The sequence below is a fragment of the Ailuropoda melanoleuca genome, chromosome 3 (assembly GCF_002007445.2).
Source record: "Ailuropoda melanoleuca isolate Jingjing chromosome 3, ASM200744v2, whole genome shotgun sequence".
NCBI lineage: Eukaryota > Metazoa > Chordata > Mammalia > Carnivora > Ursidae > Ailuropoda > Ailuropoda melanoleuca.
This window is the reverse complement of record NC_048220.1, coordinates 28,155,550-28,180,348: the sequence shown is the minus strand read 5'-3', so window position 1 is coordinate 28,180,348 and position 24,799 is coordinate 28,155,550. Positions and strand designations below refer to the sequence as shown.

The 24,799-nt window shown below is 39.1% G+C and overlaps 1 long non-coding RNA gene across 2 annotated transcripts in view; it reads left to right on the top strand.

The window, feature by feature from the left end:
• Positions 1-1,948: 1,948 nt before the first annotated feature.
• Positions 1,949-24,799, top strand: part of LOC105236006 — a 53,922-nt gene continuing 31,071 nt past the window's right edge. For both annotated transcript variants that reach the window (XR_854432.3, XR_004624034.1), the window contains exon 1: positions 1,949-2,077. This is a non-coding gene — a long non-coding RNA (uncharacterized LOC105236006). The remainder of the gene's footprint in view (positions 2,078-24,799) is intronic.

Below are 24,799 nucleotides of genomic sequence, written 5' to 3'. Positions count from 1 at the left end.
GTAGATTTGAAAAGACTTCCAGGCATTTGCTAATTACCTAAATAATATACTTAGTAAATGAAAAGTCAGTTCTAGTGCCTAGCTTTTTGAATTTGTTATTTTGAAACAAACAGTTGTAAAATTAAACTGATGATTTCAATACAATGTAGGGAAGGCAAAGAGGAAACGAAATATATTAATATGCAGCAAAATATAGGTGTTAACTAAAAATCATCAAAAAATATTCCCTTTCTACAAAGTTTGCTTACTTTAAAAAAATCTGGTAAATATCTTTAGATTTCTTGCGCTCTTTTATTAATACTACACACACATTTTGAAGAGAACAGAGATTACTTTATTTTTAATCCCACTATCTCTATGTCGTTAACAAACTCTTACCAAAAAAAAATTGTTCACAAGTGAAACAAACATTAGGCAGAACAAGAAGGAAAAAAACCTGTCTTCCTCAGCCTGAAACTACAGGGGATTCTGAAATAATCTAATTCAGCTTTAGTCTTTAAAAGTAAAAATTAATACACACACGTTTTTAAAATAAACTTGGAGGGAGGGAATCTACCTCTGGGTAATAAACCCTTTTGATTATGGAGTTCCCAACAGAAACAATATGCTGATTAATATCACAGATTTCCAAAATAAAAAAGCAAGAACATTAGAAGTTGTGTTTTCAAGCGCTACTTAGGTTAAATGCCTGTCTTAAACTAGACAATTATCTTCAATACCCAAATCATTAAAACTAACTGGAATGTTGCATTGCAAGTGTTCGGAGTACAGGAATTACCCATTTCTTCTCAGGGCTATCTACCAGGAAAATGAAGCGTAAAGTAAAACGTTTAACAACAATAAAGACTAACAGTAATAGTATTTCATCAATCATTTTTTAAAAAAGCATATCGTCCTTCTATAGTTCACCTAATCTTTAAAATTATGCCTCTCCAATGCTATTTTAATGTTTAAAGATATGAATTAAACATTCAAAATCTAAAGAGAACAATCCATGTGATAGAATCCTCGCACTTCACAAAATGTTTTCATTTCAACCATTTGCAAAAGAGTTAAATAAACGTAGCACACATTCTAAATTCGATAAAAGATTCCGAGAACCCGACATTTTATGTACTCAAAAGGCCCAAACAGAACCGATGCAAATGTCAATAGCTCACTCTCATCCGGCTGATACTTAAAAGGTTTTACTAATATCCAAAGGAATGAAATCAGCAACTCTCCACACTCTAGTCAACACTCCAATTTTCAAAGCCGCAATTCGCAAACGTCAATTTGGGCTGGAAGCAGTGGGGGTCTTGAAGTAATAAAAAAATTCCTTTTCTCCTCTGACAGTCTACCAAAGGATATCAAACCAAATTCCGTCTACTGTAAAGCACTGGGACCTCCCTTCCAAGGACACGGGACACAAGCATAGACACCGCTGCCAAAAAGCTCTCCAAAAGCACCTGGCCCGACAGAACGAATTAGAACCCTTAAGAGGGTCCCTCACAAACAGCAGAAATGAAGGTGGCATTAATTCAGAGGTAGACAGCAACGAGCCAAAGAAAGTTGCCCTAGCCGGACTTGGGCCTTTCTCTACACAAGTTCAGAATCAAGGCAGATATATTTGTGAGGGTCTCTTCTACAGACATCTCAGCCGCCTCCGGAGCCCACTGTCGCTCAAAGAGAAGACCCTCCAGCTTCGCCTCCGTTCCTTTTGCCCCCGAACAAAGGCAGAGGAGAATGTTGAGCTGACCTAGCTCCGTGGGGCAGCAAAAATGCCTTGTTCGGGCCACCCATCCTTGGGCCTGCCTTCATCTGCGATGTCAGCACCAATGTATTATTTTTTATTTTTACAACGCATCCTGGGCGGGTGTATGCATTGCGGGGGTGGGGGTTGAACAGAGAAGAGGAGGGGTTGGTAGTGAAGCCTAGAACCCTCCTTCCTCTCTCCTCCTGCCAGGGTTGCTGTGCAGGGAGTGTCGGCCACGTTTGGCGCACTGTCCCAGGGCCGGGGCGAAGGTGGCCAGGGGAAATGGGGCTTAGGGATCGCTAAGCAAACGGCACCACTGGTGGTCTACAAGCGTCTGCGGAGGTAGGATTGCCTTTTTTTTTTTTTTAAGGGGCGTGTGATTTTGTTCTTTTTTTGGAGGTGGGAGTTCGTTCGTTCGTGCGCTACGGGGGTGGGGGGGATGTTGCTGCCCTGCCAGAGTCCCCGGAGGGAGGGTGCGAGGATGTCTACAATGGTACAATAATCATTCCTGGGGCATAAGAGAGCAATTAGAGAGGACGGGGTGGGCGGCACCTAGAGTTGTGGCAGTGGCAGCAGGGAAGGTCGCGAGGGGCTTACCCGGGCGGGCGGGCGGGCGCTGTCCTGCCGCAGGTGAGGGAGGGCGCGGGCTGGAGGGAGGGAGGGCGCGCGCTAGGCAGGCGCTAGGCTGGCGCGAGGAAAGGGGGAGGGGAGGAGGGGGAGGAGGGCGCGCGCGCGCACACCTGTCCTGGACAGCGGCGCGAGCCGAGCGGCGCCTCACTCGGGCTCTGCCGGCTGAGGAGGAAGGAGGGCGGGCTGGCAGGCGGGGGCGGGACGCCGAGGGGAGGAGGAGGAGGCGGCTCGGATGGCTGGCTCGGTCTCGCTCGTTCTCCTTCCCGCGGGCAAGTCCGGCTCACACCCTGCTTCTCCCGCTCACTCACAGCCCCCTTGGCTCTCCCTCCTCCTCCTCCTTCCCCTGCGGGATCCGCTCGCCGCCGCCGCAGACGGCAAGTCGTGGCAGCCAGACGTCGGCGCGTAACCCGGCGCTCCGTGCGTGACTCCGAGCGACGTCAGCGCGCGCTCCGCGTTACCCACCATCTCTCCCCCATCCTCCCCCCGTGGCTCGCGCCCTCCGCCCTCGCGTCCCTCCGTTTCAGTTGCCGCGGCGGCGGGCGCGGAGCGCGCTCTCTCCGCCCCCCTCTTGCGCGTGCGCGCGCCTTCTCCGCCGTTGGCGCGTCAACAGCCCACGGCCCAGGCCTTGAGGCGCGTCTGAGGAGGGGGCTGCCTGTGGCCTCTTTGCCCGCACTTCCTCTACTCACCGCCCGTGGCGCCCCTAGGAGGACTTACCCTCGTTGGGCTTTGAAGGCTGGAGCTAGGCTCAGGCGGGGCTACAGCCCCGTAGGGCCTGCATCAGCTCCAACTTAGGGCCCTAAGTGTCGTTACCCGTGCAGCTACCACCCTGTCACCCTCTCTTCCCCCCGCCCTCGTTCCGCCCTCAAGTCTCAGGAGGCGATAAGGCTTTCATCTCCCAGGAGGGTCTCACCTTGGCCTTCAGACGCCCGCCGAGAGGGCTAGAAGGGCAAAATTAGCATAAAGAAGAAAGAGGCGAGACGACGTTCAGGCTTTAGCCCCTGGAATCCTTGACAGGAAGCGTGGGGCTGCTGCCCAGCCTCCCACGCAGTGTAGGTGAAACTGGGCCCCTTTGAGGGACTGTGACTAAGGACAAAACCCTGATAAATATTATTTATGCGTCCTTGGGCTGAGAGGGAGAAAGTTAAGAGACGAGTTAGTTTTCATAAATTGCTACGCAAGGGCGAAATGCAGAACTATAAAATAGCCTTTAAGAATTTTCTTGAAATCCAAGTTTGACAAGATTTTTGGTGCACGGTAACTTTTTTCCTCACTTTGGATGCTGTCACATCTCCACCCTGTAACATTGCGTACGTGGAAGATGGATCTATTAAAAATTATCAGCTGCAAATAAATAGAAAGCTGCCTTGCCATCTTTATCATTTAAATAGGTCTCAGAGAAGTCAATCTGTAGTTTAGGAAAATTTAGTCACTGTCCTAACTTATTTAACTGAGTATATTTTAATTTGAAGTTACCTTGCAATGCACAGTAAAATACCCTTTTAATAGGCTACATTAGACTTTTAAACTCACTTATTATAGGACCAGACCTTTTTTTTTTAGGAAGCTTATCTAATTAAGCCTCTGAGGCAAGTAGGAGGGAGATGAAATTAACCCCATTTTATAGATGAGAAAATCGAGTTACAAAAATATAAGTCGGTTGTTCAGAGTTGCAAGGAGTCTGTCACCGATAGAGGGAAACACCTTTGGTCTATTATTGCTTGCTTTATCCCCTAAGCCAGAAATCCCTCAATTGTTTACTTCCGGGTATCTTTGGATGCCCCTCCCCCATGTATTATAGGCAGTGCCTAATGTCTGAGAGAAACAAATTTGGAAGGTATTCCTGGAGACCCCAAATCACAGAGGACGAAAGGGTTTGAGGTTGGAATTTTCTGCCATAGAAAACTACAGCTGAGCAATCAGTTATTGTGAAACAGTTCAGATTCCCTACTAACAGCAAAATGTTTATTAATCCCTAGTTAGAGGTAAGAAAATTTTTGAGACAGGTTTAAGAATGATGGGTCGTTTCTTTTGAATTGCTTCTTTATTCACCTCATCTTTAGGTGGCAGCACTACTATATAAGTATCTTAAAAAGTACAGTCTTCTGCAACTTGATATCCTAAAGAGTGTTTTGCCCTAAATGAATCCAACTCTATTGTGGAGATTAGAAATATGAAATCATCCCTGAGAATTAGAATATTTGGGTTCTAGAGGAAGAAAAACAGAAAAGCTTTCAAAAGAGAAGTTAATACATGGAGTTACTGAGAGAAAATATTTGAAAGTTTTTAAAAAGCTTTTTCTTTTTTTAGCTGTATGAGGAGCAAGTAGCATCTTTACTCTAAACCTGATCTTGTATTGAACCAGCACAAAATAACCTTCCAAAACAAACCACACTTTTTCAATACTGCATATTAAGAATTTACAAGTTTAAACTTGCTAGTTGTATAGTTGCCAGTATTCTAACTACAATTTTATTTTATTTATTTTTAAAATAAGTTCTACGCCCAACATGGGACTTGAACTCATGATCCCAAAATTTAGAGTTGCATGCTCTACCGACTGAGCCAGCCACGCACCCGTAACTACAATTTTAAAATTGGGGTGCAGTTTTCTTCATTAAACTGCATCAAGCTTGTGAGGACCCTGAATAGCACCTTATTGTTCACCCTCATGGAAGAGAAGAACTTTATTGGCTCCTTTCTTCACCTCCTAAATTGTTCATATACAAACTAAACCACCATTACTCAAACTCAGAGAAGCGACAATACAAGCTAAACCATATATAAACTGATAGCAACTTACAGATATTCTATATCTTAATTTCTGCCACAATGTTTGAGGGTAATAAATTGTGATATATGGGGGCTATTTGGATCAAGTATTCTCTAAGTAGAACTTTGTCATAATTCATTTTATATATTTACAGTAATTCTCCCTGTACCCCTTTATCCAAGCAACCAAACAAAATTGAATTTACATGCATTTCAAAATAGACTGTGTTAGATTTACAGTATAAACAAAACTACCAAAGAATGTAGAAGTACGACCATCAGGAGTGGGAAATCAAATTATTTCTGGGTAGAGGATGAAGTGTTAATAAAGTCTTTCTTGATGGCAGCTTCCATCTTTCTCAGGTCAAACTTGGAGAAAGAGTCTCAAGCAAATTGGTGGAGCTCAAACTCAGCAGTATTATGTTAAGATTTTTAAGCTCTCTGGTGCCAGCAAATCATGCAGCCTGGGGGCCTTTGCTCCAAACTTCTGCCAACTCCATTTTGGCAGTAAACTGTTCTGTTGAACAAAGTTTGCACGTGTTTGGGGTGTGAAGTGGTTCCTCAGGCATTTATCTGGTTTTATTCCAGTTTGGGGACTTGGAGACAAGAGTCAGAAGCATGAGACTTGTATAGTTCGTATGTGCCCTGACAGACTACGTTAGTGATCTTGAATTTCCACCTAAGCAAGGGCAGCTTTTATTTTGTTAGTGTAGGATTTATTGAAGTGGATCATTTAGTTTACTCCTTAAATGCTAACATGATATTGAACCAGTTCTCAAAAGCAGGTAAGCAGGACCCTCTCTGTTGAGCGTCCAGAGCTGTGGCAAATCACTTCTGATCCTTCTACCTACAATACCACCACACACCACTTGACAGCAAAGAGGCCAGTAATTACTTAAACTTGATCTCACTGTCATACGTAACTATGAGTCTCTGATCTTTTTTGGTATTGGTTGTCTGGTTTTATCTTTTTTACCTACTTTTTCCCATCCTGGAGTCGTTGGTTAACAACAATTGGCCCAGTTATATGTGCTAATTTGTGTTATTTCAGAGGGTCCCTCTTCCTGTGGGAAATATATACATTCTCAATTTCCATTGTTTTTTCAAATAATTCTAGTAGCAAATCCTTGCATAATCCGGGGTAACAGTTTGAAAGCCACTAAACTGCTATTGGAATATTTTCTTTTTTTCGTTTTCTTCCTCCTGGTTTAAGAGTAATGGAAAGAAAAAAATGCAAAAGTAAAAGTTACAGATGTTGAAATTGTACTATTTTAACCATGATCAATGGAATGTCAGTTTGTGAGATACAGTATGGTAACTTGAAAATGGTAGTTATTTTTTACACTTTTGCCAAGAGTGTGGCCTAACTTCCTATTTGCACCTTTCCTAAGTCAAAACTGACCTATGGATGAGGTTAGAAAGGAAGAAGAAACCTGGGCCTTTCCAAAGAGTGAATCTATCTGTACTGAAAGTACTCTTGAACATTGTTGCACATTTTATGGTGACCCCAAAACTCCTTTGTTTGCTTACTTTAAAATATAAATGTGTTTAATTTTACTACCTGGAGCAAGACTAAATACAGGCATACGTAGGTGGGTGTGTACATACAACCAGGTTGCTCTGCCCTCTGAAGCTAATTTAGACCATTTTTATAACCAAATGCAGCAGCACTTTGCGATTAGATGATCAGCTGGTTTCTTTCAGTGGTGAGTGAAATATGTCAGGGGAAAAAATCAAGATAATCCTCCATGGGAAAAACACAAAGTAAGTTCTTTAATGTTTTGTGCTCTATTTTTATCTTTAAGTATTTTTATTTTTATCTTTAATATACTTTTTGGTATACTTGTCTAAATCCTGAAAATTAAGTATTATACTTACTTTTATACTTTATTATTATTAAATAATTATTATACTTTAAGTTTACTCTAAGTATACTTTTTCTTCTTGTCTAAATACTGAAAATTAATTATTAAATGTAAATGTAATGTAAGTTTAATGATTAGTTTTTACTTCCTAGAGAGTAAATCAATGTTTATTTGATAAGTATATGTATAGAGAAGAAATGTTTTTATTTATTTATTTATATTTAAAGTTTATTCTTTTTTAGTAATCTCTACACCCAACATGGGGCTCAAACTCATGACCCCAAGTTCAAAAGTCACATGCTTTTCTGACTGAGCCAGCCAGACGCCCTGAGAATAAATGTTCTTAAATTACTATTATGGAATTATATATATATATAACATATATATATATATATAACATAAATATAACATAAATGTATTACAGCTGATGTTTAGATGGCATTTTATTTATTTATTTTGCCTTGAATTTCCTTTTGTAAAGTAAGTATTAACTGGTATTTCAGGACTAGTTCTTAGAACCCACCACTGTTTATGAATCAGGCTTATTTTCTTAAATCACTTATTGGACACTGTCTATCAACCGCCTGTTTGTCAACCATTGTTCCAGGTGCTTGAACATAACCAAGTCCCTGTTCCCAATGAGTTTCCAGTCTAGTAAGACAGATAACAGACAAATATATAATATAATGCTGGATAGTGATAAGTGCTAAAAAGAAAATGAAGTAAAGGGGCAAGAGTTCACTGTGTGATTGTGTGTGTGCCTCCCACCTGGTATTTTAAATAGAGTGATCAAGGAATCCTCCTTGAGGAAGTAGCTTTTGAGCAGAAACCTGAAATAGTCAGTCATAAGAATATCTAGGGAGATGTTCTAGGCATCATGAGAAATTTATGCCACATAAAGTCTCCCAACTATAATCCAGGTACCATCCCACGGGATAACTATGTATACGTCTTTTTCTTAAGAGAGAAAAAAACATCAAGTTTCCTGGGTACACATTAGGTTTTCAGAAATGTTTATCATTTAATATCATTATTGCTCTATATTTCCCATGTTTATTATTCCATTATTTAATACAGTAAGATTCATGGTAGACAAAGCTTCACAATTCCTTATCTGCAATTCCAAATTCCAAAACATTTTTTTCTTAATTTTTTGGTGTAAAAAAATCTGATCTGAACTGACATGACTCTATTTAAAGTCTTCATTATTCCACTTGGTGTGACTATTGATGCATTTCATTATGGAAATATGTGTTTGATTAGAGGCCACTGTCCAGGACAATATAGGCTACATAAAATATAGATAGCATAATATGTTACCTCCTAAAATATATTTTAAAAATTAATTCAGAAACCTATCTGGCCCCAAGGATTTTGGATAAAGGATTCCATATCTACCGGATTTCTTCTTGATTCTCTGATTAAATATCACTATTGATGTTAATCTTTAGATATCTTTTATTCAAAGTATAATGTTTATATAGTGCTCTTATTATGTACCTGGCACTATGTAAACACTCTGTATATTAGCTCATAAAATCCTTACAACAGACTTATGAGTAAGTTTTATTTTCCTCATTTTACAAATGAGAAAAATGAGGTGCAGACAGATTAAGGAAACTGTAAAAATCACACAGCTACTAAGTGACAGAGCTAAGAATTGAACCTAGACAATTTTCCTTCCTAGCTTGCATTCTTTGCCAATAAACTAACTCTCCCTCTCTCTATTCCTCCCTCCCTCCCCTCTGCTTTGGGGAAGTTTTAATATCAGCTCTTTCCAAGAACACGGGTTTTTACTTATACTCTGAAATATCGGACATCAAAATTTTACATTTTCTTTACGAATACCCTTCAACAATTTTTTTCATTTTATTTTATTTGCTCCTGGTATAATCTCAGCCATTTCTGTTCTCAACTGAGATCACAGATTTACTTGTCCTTATTCTCAGTCTGATAGGTTTTCATGTTAACCTTATCTTTCACCTTTTCTTCACTGAATATCCTTGCATAATTATGGGACACCTCCCTTATTATTATGGCCTTGTCAGATGTCAGATCACATTTAAAAATTTGCATCTCGTTTATTGAGAAGTACCACCTGCTAAATAAAGCTCTGTCACCGATTTGTAGGTTTTTTGCACTCAATGAATTACATAACTGCCTCAGATAACTGTATTCTAAGCATATTAAATTCACATTTTTGAATTGGAACTGACTTGGTTTTCATTACTGTGTCCTCAGGTAAGAATTCTCCATAAGTAATTAGAAACAGATCATTTTTGTATTGATTCATTGACTGATTGCAAGATTGAGTATATTTTATGAAGTTGGGCAAAGACTGTTATAACTGTATAACATAGGTAGGGTCAGTTTGAGTAAGTATATCATATTGAACTTTCTTTCCAAGCATCTATTCTTGATCATCCTAGAAATCCATTGTGAGACATTAAACAAGTCACTTTAATCGTTCTCTGTGGAAATTAATGTGTTGCCCTTGAATACAAAGATGAAAGTTCTGACACACACTCAGTAAAGTACTATCTTTTGTGTAATGTTGATAGACTTGTTCTGAGCCAAACATAATTTCTCAGGAGTCACTCAACAGCTCATGTTTGCTAAATTTAGGGGTGCAGTTCATGGGCACCAGAGCTAAAAAGGAATTAAACCCATCAATTTTACCTCATTAGCATCCTGTTGAACCAATTGAGCCACAAGTCAGTTATTAAATTGCTGAGAAGGAAAAAAGAGACTAAATACATACCCATGTGCATTGAGATTGGTTATAAAGTACATCGGTTTATTCTATGGAAAATCGAGGGCTTTGCCAAGGATTACCTTTCTGCCTCTATCTCCTGAGAGAGAAAGATGACATTTTCTCCTGAGACCATGTTTGGGAGACACAGCTTTTCTCCAACTAGTTCCTCTGCAATATTCTACATTGATAGTATCCAATACAAAACCGTTGAGGCATGCCATTAATATTTACCAAAGTGTAACAATGTCTTAGGGGTAAAAATTTCGTATTTATAATTCACCTCAAGTGAATATAAACACTTCAGTGAATTCAAGTGATGAATCTGTTTTAGCTCTTCTGCTTTTCCTAACCTTTAGTTAGGAGATCCCTCCTCTATTCATTGTGGCAGTCAAGAACGTGGTCGGGGTAACCCAATCTTTCGGATTCAAAACTCTGCCTTCGAATTCCTAACTGTGATTTTGGGCAAATTACTTCGTTTCTATGGGTCTGTTTCCTCGTTTATCAAATAAGGATGATAATGCCAGCAGCCACATAGGTATATTATGAGGATTAAATTAGTTAATTCATAAAAAGCATTTACAAGAGGATCGGGCACATAATAAGTGCTCAATAAATGTGAACTCCCACCCCCTGTGGCACTAACTTTTCTTGCCCTCTCTCAAGAGCCAAGCCAAGTTCTTTCTTTTCTTCAGATTTCAAGTTCACAGGTCTTGGCCTAAGAGTAAAACTGTCCTCTTCCTGAGGTGCTTAGTTGGCTCAGTTGGTTAAGCAGCTGCCTCTGGCTCAGGTCATGATCCCAGGGTCCTGGGATTGAGCCCCACGGGGCTACCTGCTCAGCAGGGAGTCTGCTTCTGCCTCTGCCCCTCCCCGCTACTTATGCTTTCTCTCAAATAAAATCTTTTTAAAAAAATACCCCAAAACCGTCCTCTTCTTCACCACTAGATTCATCAACTGCATTGTTCTTAAAAATCTTCAAGTAAACTCTCCTTTTCTTGGTTTTAGACCATTATACTTGCTTTCTCTATCTGAGAAGGGCTTTTATGGCTTCTCTAGGTAGTATGTCTTTCACGTACACATTGAAAGGTTTTTTTCCTCATTACTACATTATCAGTTCCATGAGAGTACGGACTGTGTCTCATACTCTATTACTCCGGTCCTTTACCCTTCCCTGCTGCATAGTTTATGCTATAGAAAAGTTAGTTGAATAAAAAAATCAATTCATTTAGCCTTTGTATTTTTTTCCTATTTTATCCTGGCTGTTATATTCTTTTTTTTTTTTTAAAGATTTTATTTATTTATTTGACAGAGATAGAGACAGCCAGCGAGAGAGGGAACACAAGCAGGGGGAGTGGGAGAGGAAGAAGCAGGCTCATAGCAGAGGAGCCCGATGCGGGGCTCGATCCCATAACGCCGGGATCACGCCCTGAGCCGAAGGCAGACGCTTAACCGCCGTGCCACCCAGGCACCCCCCTGGCTGTTATATTCTGAACCTCCAGTTTTCCTGAAAGTTCTCTTGCTCCTTTTATCTCTGGAAATTTTAAGTTCACCTGGTGATGCTGAGATCCCATTCTGGATCATCACAGTTTTCTGACTGACAGGTAAGAGGTTCATTTGGCCACACAATCCATGTGTTAGAAAGAAAATTCCCATTTAATTCACCTAGATTTAATTTCACTTATAATCGTGTGGCTCTAGCTAGGCTGATTATTCTCTTCAAAATCTATCAGTATCTTTGACAGAGGGTTTTTTTTTTTTTAAAGATTTTATTTATTTATTCGACAGAGATAGAGACAGACAGCGAGAGAGGGAACACAAGCTCTAGGAGTGGGAGAGGAAGAAGCAGGCTCATAGCAGAGGAGCCTGATGTGGGGCTCGATCCCACGACGCCGGGATCACGCCCTGAGCCGGGATCACCCCCTGAGCCGAAGGCAGACGCTTAACCGCTGTGCCACCCAGGCGCCCCAGCAGAGGGGTTCTATTTTGCAGAACTCTTTATCTCATTACTTATTTGAAGTTAGGGCTATACTACTTTCAGTTTCTTTACACACAGAATAACCATCAGCTCCGGGTGCCTGGTTGGCTCAGTTGTTGGAGCATGTAACTCTTGATCTCCGGGTTGTGAGTTCGAGTTCCACATTGGGTGTAGAGATTACTTTTTAAAAAATTTAAAAATCTTGAAGAAGCAGCAGCAGCAACAGCTCTCTCTCACTTGGAGTAGGTCAGGATGAACTAGATCAATCTCAAAACATTTTTCTTTTTAATACATACGAAAGACCTATGTAACACATGTATTAGCTATAAGGCTTGATAATATCATTAACTACCCAGTCAAGATCTAGAATCTTTCCCCAGTAACTTGTATCTACCTCTGCCTGGGCTCCCCTCTTATCTTTTCCCCCATCCTCAAGGGTACCCAGTATCCTGAATTTTATGCTTATCTTTCCATTGCTGTTTTCTTTTTAAAATTTAGTTTTATGACAAATGTATCTATGCTAAAACAATATGTTGTTTGATCTATATGTTTTTGAGCTTTAGAAAAATGCAAGAATGGGAGAAGATATTTGCAAATGTCTTATCAGATAAAGGGCTAGTATTCAAAATCTATAAAGAACTTACCAAACTCAACACCCAAAGAACAAATAATCTAATCAAGAAATGGGCAGAAGACATGAACAGATATTTCTCCAAAGAAGACATACAAATGGCCAACAGACACATGAAAAAATGCTCCACATCAACTCAGCATCAGGGAAATACAAATCAAAACTGTAATGAGATACCACCTCACACCAGTCAGAATGGCTAAAACGAACAAGTCAGGAAACAACAGATGTTGGCGAGGTTGCAGAGAAAGGGGAACCCTCTTGCACTGTTGGTGAGAATGCAAGCTGGTGCAGCCACTCTGGAAAACAGTATGGAGGTTCCTCGAAAAGTTGAAAATAGAGCTACCCTACGACCCAGCAATTGCACTACTAGGGATTTACCCCAAAGATAGAAATGTAGTGATCCGAAAGGGCACCCACACCCCAATGTTTGTAGCACCAATGTCCACAATAGCCAAACTATGGAAAGAGCCCAGATGTCCATTAACAGATGAATGGATAAAGAAGATTATATATATAATATATATAATATATATATATGTATATACATATATATACACACACACAATGGAACGATGGCATATATATATATAATGGAATATATATAATGGAATATTACTCAGCTATCAAAAAAATGAAATCTTGCCATTTACAATGACGTGGATGGAACTAGAGGGTATTACGCTAAGTGAAATAAGTCAATCAGAGACTGGCAATTATCATGTGATTTTACCCGTATATGGAATTTAAGAAACAAAACAGAGGAGCATAGGAGAAGGGAGGGAAAAATAAAACAAGATGAAACTAGAGAGGGAGACAAACCATAAGGGACTCTTAATCATAGAAAACAAACTGAGGGTTGCTGGGGGTCAGGGGGATGGGGTAACTGGGTGATGGACACTAAGGACAGTACATGATGTAATGAGCACTGGGTGTATTATAAGACTGATGAATCACTGAACTCTACCTCTGAAGCTAATAATACACTATATGTTAACTAACTGAAGTTAAATAAATAAAAAGAAAGAAAAATGCTGCCATCCAATATATAGTTTTCTGGGATTTGCCCTTTTTACTCAATACTATGTTGCCCAGATTCATTCATGTTGTTGTGTATAATGACTTCTTGATTTTCAGTACCATATATCATTCTATTGTATGAATATATTGCAATTTACTCTCCTATTAATAAACAGTTGAGTTGTTTCTAGCCTTTTAAAAAATTGTAAACATCATTGCTATAAAAATTCTCATGTATGCCTTCTGGTAACACATGCAAAGTATTTTTTTTTTGGTTGTGTACCTAGGAGTAGGACTGCTGGGTTGGGGAGTATACAAATATTCAACTTTGTTAGGTAATTAATGCCAAATGGTTTTCAGTTCTCTGACAGTTTACGAGAATTCTACTTACTGTCAATATTTGGTATTATTACATGTAACTTGCCAATCTAGTGGGGGTAAAATGTTATATATCTGCTTTTTATAGGATGGAAGAAGGAGTCATCTCTACTTAAAGCTTTTTAAATTCCCTCTTCCTTTCTATATGAGGAGCTTGGAGCCTCATTTGACATTACTGTGCCTGGGAGTTCCTTTGAGAGAAAGCATCTATTTGTGAGATAGTTTCTGCTAATGGTATAGAAACTGAAATGGGATGGAGGCTGTAACTGGGTAGTTTGCATGTTGTTTTTGAGTTGGTCTTGCACATACACAAACTAAAATTTCTCGTTAATGCTCCACAGAAATGGAAATTACATTCTTTACTATTGGCCCATCACAGACTAATCCGAGTGAGTTTATACCTATCTGCAAAACTATTTTAAATAAAAGCTTTCTTCAATCTGTTCATCTGGAATATTTCCACGGAATCAAGTTTAGTAAAGATATCTTTGTGTATTTCTTTGTATTTTAATTGTACCAAAGAGACCCAACTTACCTTCTTTTGATGTGGTTACATTTACATGATGTAACACAAATTAATCTCTCAAAGGAGTTTTAAAACTACAAATGATCATCTTACTACTGTTACCCACCAAGCTGACCTACACATGTCAGCCAGGGAAATAAGTCCAAACAGATGGTGTTGCTACACTGTGCCCTAAAATGTGCTTTTTTGTTTTAAATTGAAAAAGTCATCTTGTATATAAACAGTTTCCATCAATAACTAAAAACATATGGAGATGAAAAAAGAGAATTCAAGGCAAATGGCAATATATGTGTATTTTAAAGAAGAACTTTTATAGCTCCTAGTGTTTATTATCTTTAAAAACAAATACCAGTTTTGTTATTTGTCTATTTTTTTTCTTGCCTTTGAGTGAATGATTTTTGAAGGAAGGGACTGTGTATTTGTTTTATGCTTCTTATGTTTTTTATTATATTGTTAAATATAGTGTCATATCCCAAAGGGGAACTCAGAATATTAATTGAGTGCAAAAGTCCCTGCTGTACCATTAATATTTGTTGACTAACAAAATGACTGAGTGAATATTCATGACCAAACCATAAGAAAGCTGCAGTTACTTTCTTTCCTATGGTACAGTAGCTATTATTGGAAATAATCATTCATCAGGGTGAATACATTTATGCCAGGTGAGTGTTTTTCAACTTTATTTATATAGCTAACGCTATATTTAGTCAGCTTGCTATCAGCCATTGGTTTCTTTTAAAGCCAAGTGTTAAGCTTCATTTCCTCATTTCCATGGTACCAGATATTCACTTTCTGTATTGATCAAGGGACCTCAGGTGCTGCTGAAGTAAGACTGACTTCCTGCCAAAGCTCCCTCTAAGTGAAGGCTTTTTCTTTGTATCATGCAGCATACATGAGCTTTTTGTTGTTTTTTTGCTTTTGTTATTTTGTAAGTGGTGATCTATAAGATGGGGCAAATCTAGAGGTTAAGTCTTTACTTCTCACATGGATTGCAACATGACGACATCCTCCCTGTGGTAGGCAGCCTCCAAGATGGCCCTCAGTGATTCCTGCTTTCTGGTATTCACACCCTTGTGAATGTTCTACGTGGGTTGGTCTGTATAACCAACAGAATGTGGCAGGCGTAGTGGTGTGGCACTTGTAATATTAGGTTATAAAAGATTTTAAGAACCCAGGAACCACAAGCCAAATTAGAACCTCAGCTAGTTCTATAAGGTACTTTTTCTGAGACTGGGAAGTGCCAACCCAGATCCTGAGCCAAAAAGGGCCAAGTCTTTCTTGGATCTGGGAAAGTAAGAGACAGAAAAACTTATATATGTAACTAGAAGTAAGTAGGAATTTCACTAAAAGATAGTGGGAAAAAAGAGAGCACCTAATGAAAAGAAATGAAATACTGACAGAGGTTAACACATGGTTGAACCTTTAAAACATACTAAGTGAAAGAAGCCAGTCACAGAAGACCAGATATTGTATGATTCTAATTGTCTGTAATGTCCCGAATAGGCAAATCTATAGACACAGATTGAGAGTTGCCTGGAGCTGCAGTGGTGGGGGTGCGGGGAGCTTGGGGTGTGAGAGCTTGGTTCAGGGTTTCTTTTGGAAGTAATGAAAATGTTTTAACATTGGTTGTGGTAATAACTGCGCAACTCTGTAAATATACTAAAGCCATTCAACTGTACACTTTGAATGGGTCAATCATATGGTATATGAATTATATCTCAATAAAGCTGTTTTAAAAAAGACTGCGGCTTCTGTCTTGGGCTTTCTATCTCTTCCATCACTTTCATCACCCTGGAGGAAGTCAGCTGCCATGTCTTGAGGACACTTAGACAACCCACTCATGGAAAGGCTTATGTGGTGAGGACATTTGTGAATGATGTTTGCTAGTTAATTTGTAGTTTCCTATTATGAGTGATATTAGGCATATTTAATATATATATATTTTTAAATATTTATTTATTTTAGAGAGAGAGAGCAGGGAGAGGGGGAGAAGGAGAGGGAGAGAGAGAATCCTCAAGCAGACTCCCCACTGAGCGTGGAGTCAGTCATAGGGCTCGATCCCAGGACCTGAGCTGAAATCAAGAGTTGGCTGCTTAATCGACTGAGCCACCCAGGTGCCCCACAGCATATTTAATGTGTTTAAAGGCATTTGTAGGAAGATAACAAGAAATATAAGCATAAAATCCATATTCAATGACACTAGGAGATGTCTCTAACCCCAAGATATAGTACGTGAAGGCTAAAAGTGCATGGAGAAATGATGAATGACTTAAGGAGTCAGAGGATGGTAAAACCTAGGAACTGCAGAGAAAGAAGATACCAGTAACAAGCACACAGATTTGTACCATGGAATCTGAGAAAGCCACAGGAATTGGAGGGGTGAAGACTATATGCAGGCATACTTGGAGACATTGTGGGTTTGGTTCCAGACTGCTGCATTAAAGCAAGCATCCCAAGACTTTCTTAACCAGTGCCTATAAAAGTTATGTGTATCTTATACAGTAAATGTACAATAGCATTATGTCTAAAAAAACAATGTACATACCTTATTTTAAAAATACTTGATTGCTAAAAAATGCTAACCATCATCTGAGCTTTCAGTGAGTCATAATCACTGATTACAGATCACCATAACAAATATAATAAGGAAAAAGTTTGAAATATTGCAAGAATTACCAAACACAGAGGCATGAAGTGAGCAAATGCTATCGGAAAAATGGTGCTGATAGACTTGCTCAACACAGGGTTGCCACAATCCCTTGATTTGTAAAAAACACAGTATCTGCGAAGCACAATAAAGCAAAGTGCAATAAATCTGGGTTCTATCTGATTCCTAATCCATATAGGAATCAGATAGAACCCAGATACTCACCCCCCATTCTCACTCCCAAGTAGTCAGATGTTTCCTCTCCCTCACCAGGCATGAGAAGGAAGTCATCTTCTTTGGAAAAACTGAATTGGGAAGGCTCTGGACTTTGGTCTATCAGCCTCTGAGGACTGGGTATGAAAACAAGGGCATGGTATGAAGACATAAAGTCTGTATCCTAAACAGGACATTCTGCTCTTTTCCCTACCCAGCTCCAGAAAGCGTGCAGCCAGACTGTTGTGATCTCCAGGGAGGAAACAGGAGGACTTTTCTCTGGAAAACTGAGCTGATACAGAGAAAAAAATACATACTGAGAATCCCTAATTTTAAAAAAAGCCAGCTTCATAGTATAATAGAATTCATAACATGTCTGGGGTATAACCACTTCTCCCCACCTTCACTTACTATCATCCTGGGACTAGCTATTACCATTCCTTACTTGGATTCTTGCAGCATTTTCCTATCTGCTTGCTTACTTTCCTACCTTTACCCCTAGAACTAATTTTTGTCCTAGTAGTCAGAAGAAATCTTTTTATAATGGATGTCAGATCATACCACTTTTCTATTCAAAACCTTCTAGTGATTACAGGTCTCGATCAGAATAAAAACCAAATTTCTTACCAAGGCTTACAGGTCATACATGATCTGTCTTCTCTGCCCTCTGCCTCTCTAACCTTGTGTTCTTCTAGTCTCCTTTTTGCTTACTCTATGCCCGCCATATTGGTATCCCTGAAAATATGGGCTCTCTCCAATTTTAGGACCTTTGTATTTGTTCTTTTCTCTACCCAGAACTCTCTTTCCCCAGACATTCTCTTGGCTAGCCCATTCACTTCTTTTAGGTTTTGCTCAAAAGTAATCTTAACTAGGGTGCCTGGGTGGCTCAGTCCATTAAGCATCTGCCTTGGGCTCAGGTCATGACTCCAGGGTCCTGGGATTGAGTCCTGCATCTGGCTCCCTGCTCAGCGGGGAGCCTGCTTCTCCCTCTCCCTCTACCTGCCACTCCCCTTGCTTGTGCTCTCTCTCTGTCAAATAAATATTTTTTAAAAAGTAATCTTAACAGAGAGCCTTCCCTGATCACCCTATACTAAATAGCATCCTTATCATCATCTTAACTTGCTTTATTTGAATCATAGCATATAATTATTACATTATTACAAATTATATATATTTATTTACTTAATTATTTATTGTATATCTACCTTGACTAAAATGTAAGCTGTTGCCAGCAAAGACTTTTGCTATTTATGCTCACTGCCATATCTTCAGCACCTGGTACACAGTGGATGCATAATGAAAATTTGTTGGCTGAATGAATCAATCAATAAATCACTCAAAAGTGATGATAATATGCTTTTTCTCTTTTGATTTGTTAATATGTTTGATTATCACAATAAATTCCCTGATGTTGAACTATTCTTGCATTCCTGATATGATCCTACTTAGTCTTGTGTTTAATTTTTAAAAAATACTTCTGAATTTTTTTTGCTAGTATTTTAGTTAATATTTTCTCAGTAGCTATTTAAAAATTGTGGCTTTGTCAGTTTTTGTTCTCGTATTTACTTTGGGTTGAAACAAATGAATGTCTTTTTTTTCCCCCTCAAGGCAGCCCAGATTTATTTTGCAAGCAGAAGAGAGAAGAGTTTGCTCTAATTTATAGAACCAGGATTATTTCAGCCCATATTTTTCTCCACTGTCTGAGGCTGAGGCTCCTCTCAACTTTTTAAAAATGTATTTTTTTTTTAAGATTTCATTTATTTATTGAGAGAGAGAGAGTGTGCATGAACAGGGAGAGGGGCAGAGGAGGAGAGGGGAAGAAAGAAGGAAAGGGAGAGAATCTCAAGCAGACTCCATGCAGAGCCCAACATGGGGCTGGATCTCACAACCTTCAGATCATGACCTGAGCCAAAACCAAGAGTTTGACGCTAAGCTGACTGAGCCACCCAGGTGCCCCTGAGGTTTCTCTCAATTTAAGTCACATTTCCTGATTGTGTCCATCAAAGATAGTAAAAAATTCCCTGAAAAGTTTATCTCCCTCAGAAGATTCTGGCCTTCCCATTTGCTTGGTTAGAAATAGTCTTCTACATTGCATCAAAAACTGGGGATGTACTGTATGGTGACTAATATAACAAAATAAAAATAAAATAAAAAAAAGAGTCTTCTAGCTCTCTGTTAACTACAGAGAACAAACTGGTGGCTACCAGTGGGTAGCTGGCAGGTGGGGTGGGGGGTGGGTGAAATAAGTGAAGGGGATGAAGAGTACATTTATAGTGATGAGCTCTGAATATAGAGTTGCTGAATCACTATGTTATACACCTGGAACTAAATAACACTGCAAGTTAATTATACTGGAAATTAAAAAAAAAGTAAATAGTCTTCCTAGGACCTTAGGTTTCCTCTCATTAAAATCTTTCTCTGGGATAAAGTTCCTAGGAGAGGGCCCTCTGGTTTGAGGCTTGACCCTCTCTTAAACAGAGTGTTGACTGTAATTTAAGTTTTCTTTTTAAAGATTCATTAGTTTATTTGAGAGAGAGAAAGAGAGAGAGTGGAGGGGCAGGGTGGGAGGGGCAAAGCGAGAGGGAGAGAGAGAAACTCAAGCAGACTCTGTGCTGAGTGCAGAGCCCAATGTGGGGCTTGATCTCACGATCCTGAGATCACAACCTGAGCCAAAACCAAGAGTAAGATGTTTAACCTACTGTGCCATCCAGGCTCCCCCATAATTTGACTCTTAACTGATGACCCAGGATAATTATTAGGAATATCAATTCTATGTGCCGGCACAATGATACCCTCCTTGGCTGTTGTAGTATCTATGTGAGTTTGCTAGGACCTAAAAGATACCCAGACTTGTTGTGCATTTTAATTTTATCAGCATTCTCACTTTTTTGTTCCTTCTCGACTTTTCTCTCAGAAATTAGCATGTTTATTTGTTCCTTACCATTCCCCATGGGTTTTAAAAATAACACGCTTATTAAAATTGTGCCTAAGATAAAAGTCAATAGGCCTTGAGCCTGAGGGAATCCCTTATGGCAAAATGAAAGACATTAAAAAGTTTTGACATCTTTTTTGGCTGTTCAGTTTTTTCCTTCATGCTTACTATTCTATTCTAGGTCACTATAGTATTAGATAGAAGAAGATAAGAAGAAAGGCATATAGAGTTGCCTGGGTTCAAATCAGGGCTAGCTGTGGGCTTTTGGGCAAGAATCATAACTTTTCTAAGCCTCAGCAAAATGGGGAGAATAATTATATTTACCTCGCATGGCTGTTGTAAGGCACAAGTGGTTTAATACACGTAAAACACTTAGAATGGTGCCTAGAACAAGGTAAGTACTCAACTTTTATTATTATTACTATATTCCCAGAGTGGCTTTGCCTGATGTTCTTCAAGTGCCTGATAAACATGGATGAAGATGTTCAAGGCCCTGTTGAAATCTCTTTGTATCTTAAGTTAGGTATTATCGTTTTACAGTATTAACAGTGTCCTTATCATGTGACCACTAACCCTCTATAAATCTCCGCTCAGCTAGGCCAGTCTATTTATTTCTCCTAATACATCATGCACATTCACAACTTTCCCACTTAGGGGGATGTACTCTCCTCCAATTTATCTCCAAATGCTACCCATTCTTTGAATTCTTCATGGAATGTATCCTGGATACATCATTCTTTCCCTCTTGAGAACTTGTAACTGAATCTCTCAAGTAAATATATAGAAGGATGCAAATAAATGAAAATGATGTCTGAGAATTATCTTCAATTCTGTATGTGTGCTTGCGTGTGTGAAATAGTGTGCAAACTCTGACATCTTAACTGTTAAGGGTACGCAGTGTCATGCTGCACAATTTATGGTTACGTACCACTGTACTGAGACACCATCCCCGAGAACTGCTAATCTAGATTAATCATCTGGTTCTGGTTTTAGGTCAGAGCTCTTGTGCTGTTAACTCACACTGTATTATTTTTTCTAATGTATTCATTTTATATAATTTTAAAATGTATCACAAAATTGGAAAGTGTTACTGAGAGTTTTACAGCTATATAACTCAATCCCAACCAGATGAGAAATTTCTTTGCATCAAGTAGGCAATCAATAAATATTTGTAAATGAAGGGATTAAAAGATAAGCTGGTAATGGGGAAATACTGTAACAGTTTCCAGATAATTATAGTGGAAATTTAACAGATCCATTAAGGAAAAAAAGGAATATTCCTATTATTAAACTTGCTGCACTCTAGTGTTCCTATGGTGTTTAATTCATATTTTTATTATTGTACTTACAATGTTGGATTATAATTTATCTTTAAGAATAACTGCCTCCTTTTCTAAACTGTGAGCAATTAGAGCACAGCATCTGAATCTTATTCCTTCTTATAATCCTGGGACACATAGTAGGCATCCAATTAGTGTGTGGAAAGAATAAATGACAGGTGACTTTGAGATTAAAATATTATTTTTACTCCCTGCTAAAAAGGATGTATCTCCTTACTCCTTTGTTCTTGAATACATTTTAGCTCAGTTTTCCTTCTAATCCATCTATTGTAGAAGCAATGGGTAAGGTTGGCTGATTATTTTAGGCTAAGAGGCACTGATGACTGTAGTTTGGTGGGTAACTATGCTCTGAGGTCTAGTCACCAGTTAATACTTTAGTAGTAGTAATCTGATTCACTTGGAAAATGTTTTTGAAAGTTTTACAGCTATATAACTCAACCCCAACCAGTTGAGAAACTTCTTTGTCTGCATCAAGTAGGCAATCAATAACTATTTATAAATGAAGGAATTAATAACATGGTGGTAATAAAAAGATGTTATGGGGTGCCAGGGTGGCTCAGTTGGTTAAGCGTCCGACTCTAGATCTCAGTTCAGGTCTTGATCTCAGGGTCGTGAGTTCAAACCCTGAATTGGGCTCCATACTGGGTGTGGAGCCTACTTCAAACAAAACAAAACAAAACAAAACAAAACAAAACAAAACAAAACAAAACAAAACAACAAAAAGAGATATTACTCTGTTCTGTCACTGATAGGCAAGATAATTAGAAGGCCATTACATCAATCTGAGTATGAGGGCATAAGAATCTAATGAAAAGTTGTAGAGAAGAAAAGAGGAAACACATTCTCACTCTACTTTTTTATTACTCTGGTTGTGTTTTCTGATCTTAAAGTGATACTTTGATTTTCAACAAGCCTTCCAAAACGATTCAGTGGGGAAAAGAATAGTCTTTTCAACAACTGTTGCCGAACAACTGGATATCCACACGCAAAAAAACAAAGTTGGATCCCTACCTCACACCATATGCAAAAACTAATTCAAAATGGATTAAAGAGGGGCACCAACTTTTGGTTTTGGCTCAGGTCATGATCTCAGGGTGATGAGATTGAGCTCTTGGTCGGGCTCCACACTGAGTGCAGAGTCTGCCTAAAGACTCTCTCTCCCTCTCCTTCTGCCCCTCCCCCTGCTCTCTCTTTCTCTCTCTCAAATAAATAAAGCTTTTTAAAAAATGGACAAAAAACTTGAATAGACATTTCTCCAAAGGGTATGTACAAATGGGCAACAAGAACATGACAAGATGCTCAACATCATTAGTCATTAGGGAAATGTGAATCAAAACCAAAATGAGTAATTACTTCACATTCACTGGGGTGATCAGTAAACAACAACAACAGCAAATTAAAAAGGAGGGGGCATCTGACTGGCTCACTCAGGAGAGTGTCCAACTCTTAATCTTGAGGTCATGAGTTCAAGCCCCATGTTGGATATAGAGATTACTTAAATGAATAAAAACGAATTCAAAACAACAGTAACAGAAAAAAACAAGTGTTAATGAAGATGTGAAGAAATTGAAACTCTCCTACATTGCTGATGGGAACGTTAAGTGGGTGAAGCCTACTGTGGAAAAGAGTTTGGCAGATCCTGAAAAATTAAATATAGAATTACATATGATCTGGTAATTCTACTCCTGGATATATATCCAAAAGAACAGAAAACAGATGTTCAAACAAAGACTTGTACATGAATATTCAAAGCAGCCAAAAGGTAGAAACAACCCAAATGTCCACCAATAGATGAATTGATAAAATATGATCTATACATATGAAATACTACTTAGTCATAAAAAGGAATAAAATATTAATATATGCTACAACATGGATGAAGCTTGAGAACACTATGCTAAGTGAAAGCAGCTAAGCACAGAAGGCCAAATGTTGTAGGATTCTATTTATATGAACTATCAAAAATAGGCAAATCTGGATACAGATGCAAGTCAGTCTGTATGGCCCAACAGAGACAGAAAGTAGATTAGTGGTTGCCAGGGACAAAGGGAAGGAGGGAATAGGAAATGACTGCTTGGGCCTCCTGGGTGGCTCAGTTGGTTGAGGTTCTCACTGTTGGCTTTGGCTTGGTCGTGATTTCGGGGTCATGGGATTGAGCTCCATGTTGGGTTCTGTCTCAACGTGGAGTCTGCACATGCTCTCTCTCTCTCTCTCAAATAAATAAAATATTATTTAAATAAGGAAATGAGGGGCACCTGGGTGACTCAGTCAGTTAAGCCTCTACCTTTGGCTCAGGTCATGATCCCAGGGTCCAGGGATCAAGTCCTGCATGGGGCTCCCTGCCCAGCGGGGAGCCTGCTTCTCCCTCTCCCTCTACCCCCCACTCGTGCTGGCTCTCTCTTTGGTGCTCTCTCTCTCAAATAAATAACTAAAATCTAAAAAAAAAAAAGGTAATGACTGCTTAATGGGTACAAGATTTTTGTTAGCAATGATGAAAAAGTTCTGAAATTGGATGATGTTGATTGTTGCACAACTTTGTAAATGTACTTAATACCATTGAATTGTATAATTTTTTTGAAAAGATTTTATTTTTTTATTTAGAAAGAGAGAGAGCGCACAAGTGGGGGGAGAAGCAGGCAGAAGGAGAAGCAGGTTCCCTGCTGAGCAAGGAGCCCAACGTGGGACTCGATCCTAGGATACTGGGATCATGACCTGAGTGGAAGGTAGATGCTTAACCAACTGAGCCACCCAGGCATCTCTGAATTGTATACTTTAAATTTAATGGTAAATTGTATGTTATATATATTTTACCACAATAAGAGAAAGTAACATCTTACACTTTGACCCAGGAATTTCAATTTTAGGAATCCACCCTGAGGAAATAATGGGGTGGATATAAAGATATAGTAAAAAAAAAATGCCCAGTTGAGACAGTCCAGAAGAAGAGAGTTGACCTAGTAAATTATGATATCTCCATAAAGTGGAATACTGTGAAGTTATCAAAAACCATATTGGATAATACTTTATGTACCTAGGGGAATGTTCTGGATAATATGCCTAACAAACAGAAACACAGATCATGGAACAGATATAATGACCATCTTTTTATTTTTAAGATTTTATTTATTTGAGGGGGGAGGGGCAGAGGGAAAGGGAGAGGGACAAGCAGACTCCACGCAGACCCTGACATGGGGCTGGACATGGGGCTCGATTCCAGGACCCTAAGATCATGACCTGAATTGAAACCAGGAGTCAGACGTTTTACCACCTGAGCCATCCAGGTGCCCCTATAATGATCACCTTTTCAACAAGATAAAAACCACTGCAAAGGGTCTAGAAACATACACAAAAAGGTTAGCCATGGTTATTTTTGACTGCTGAGATTA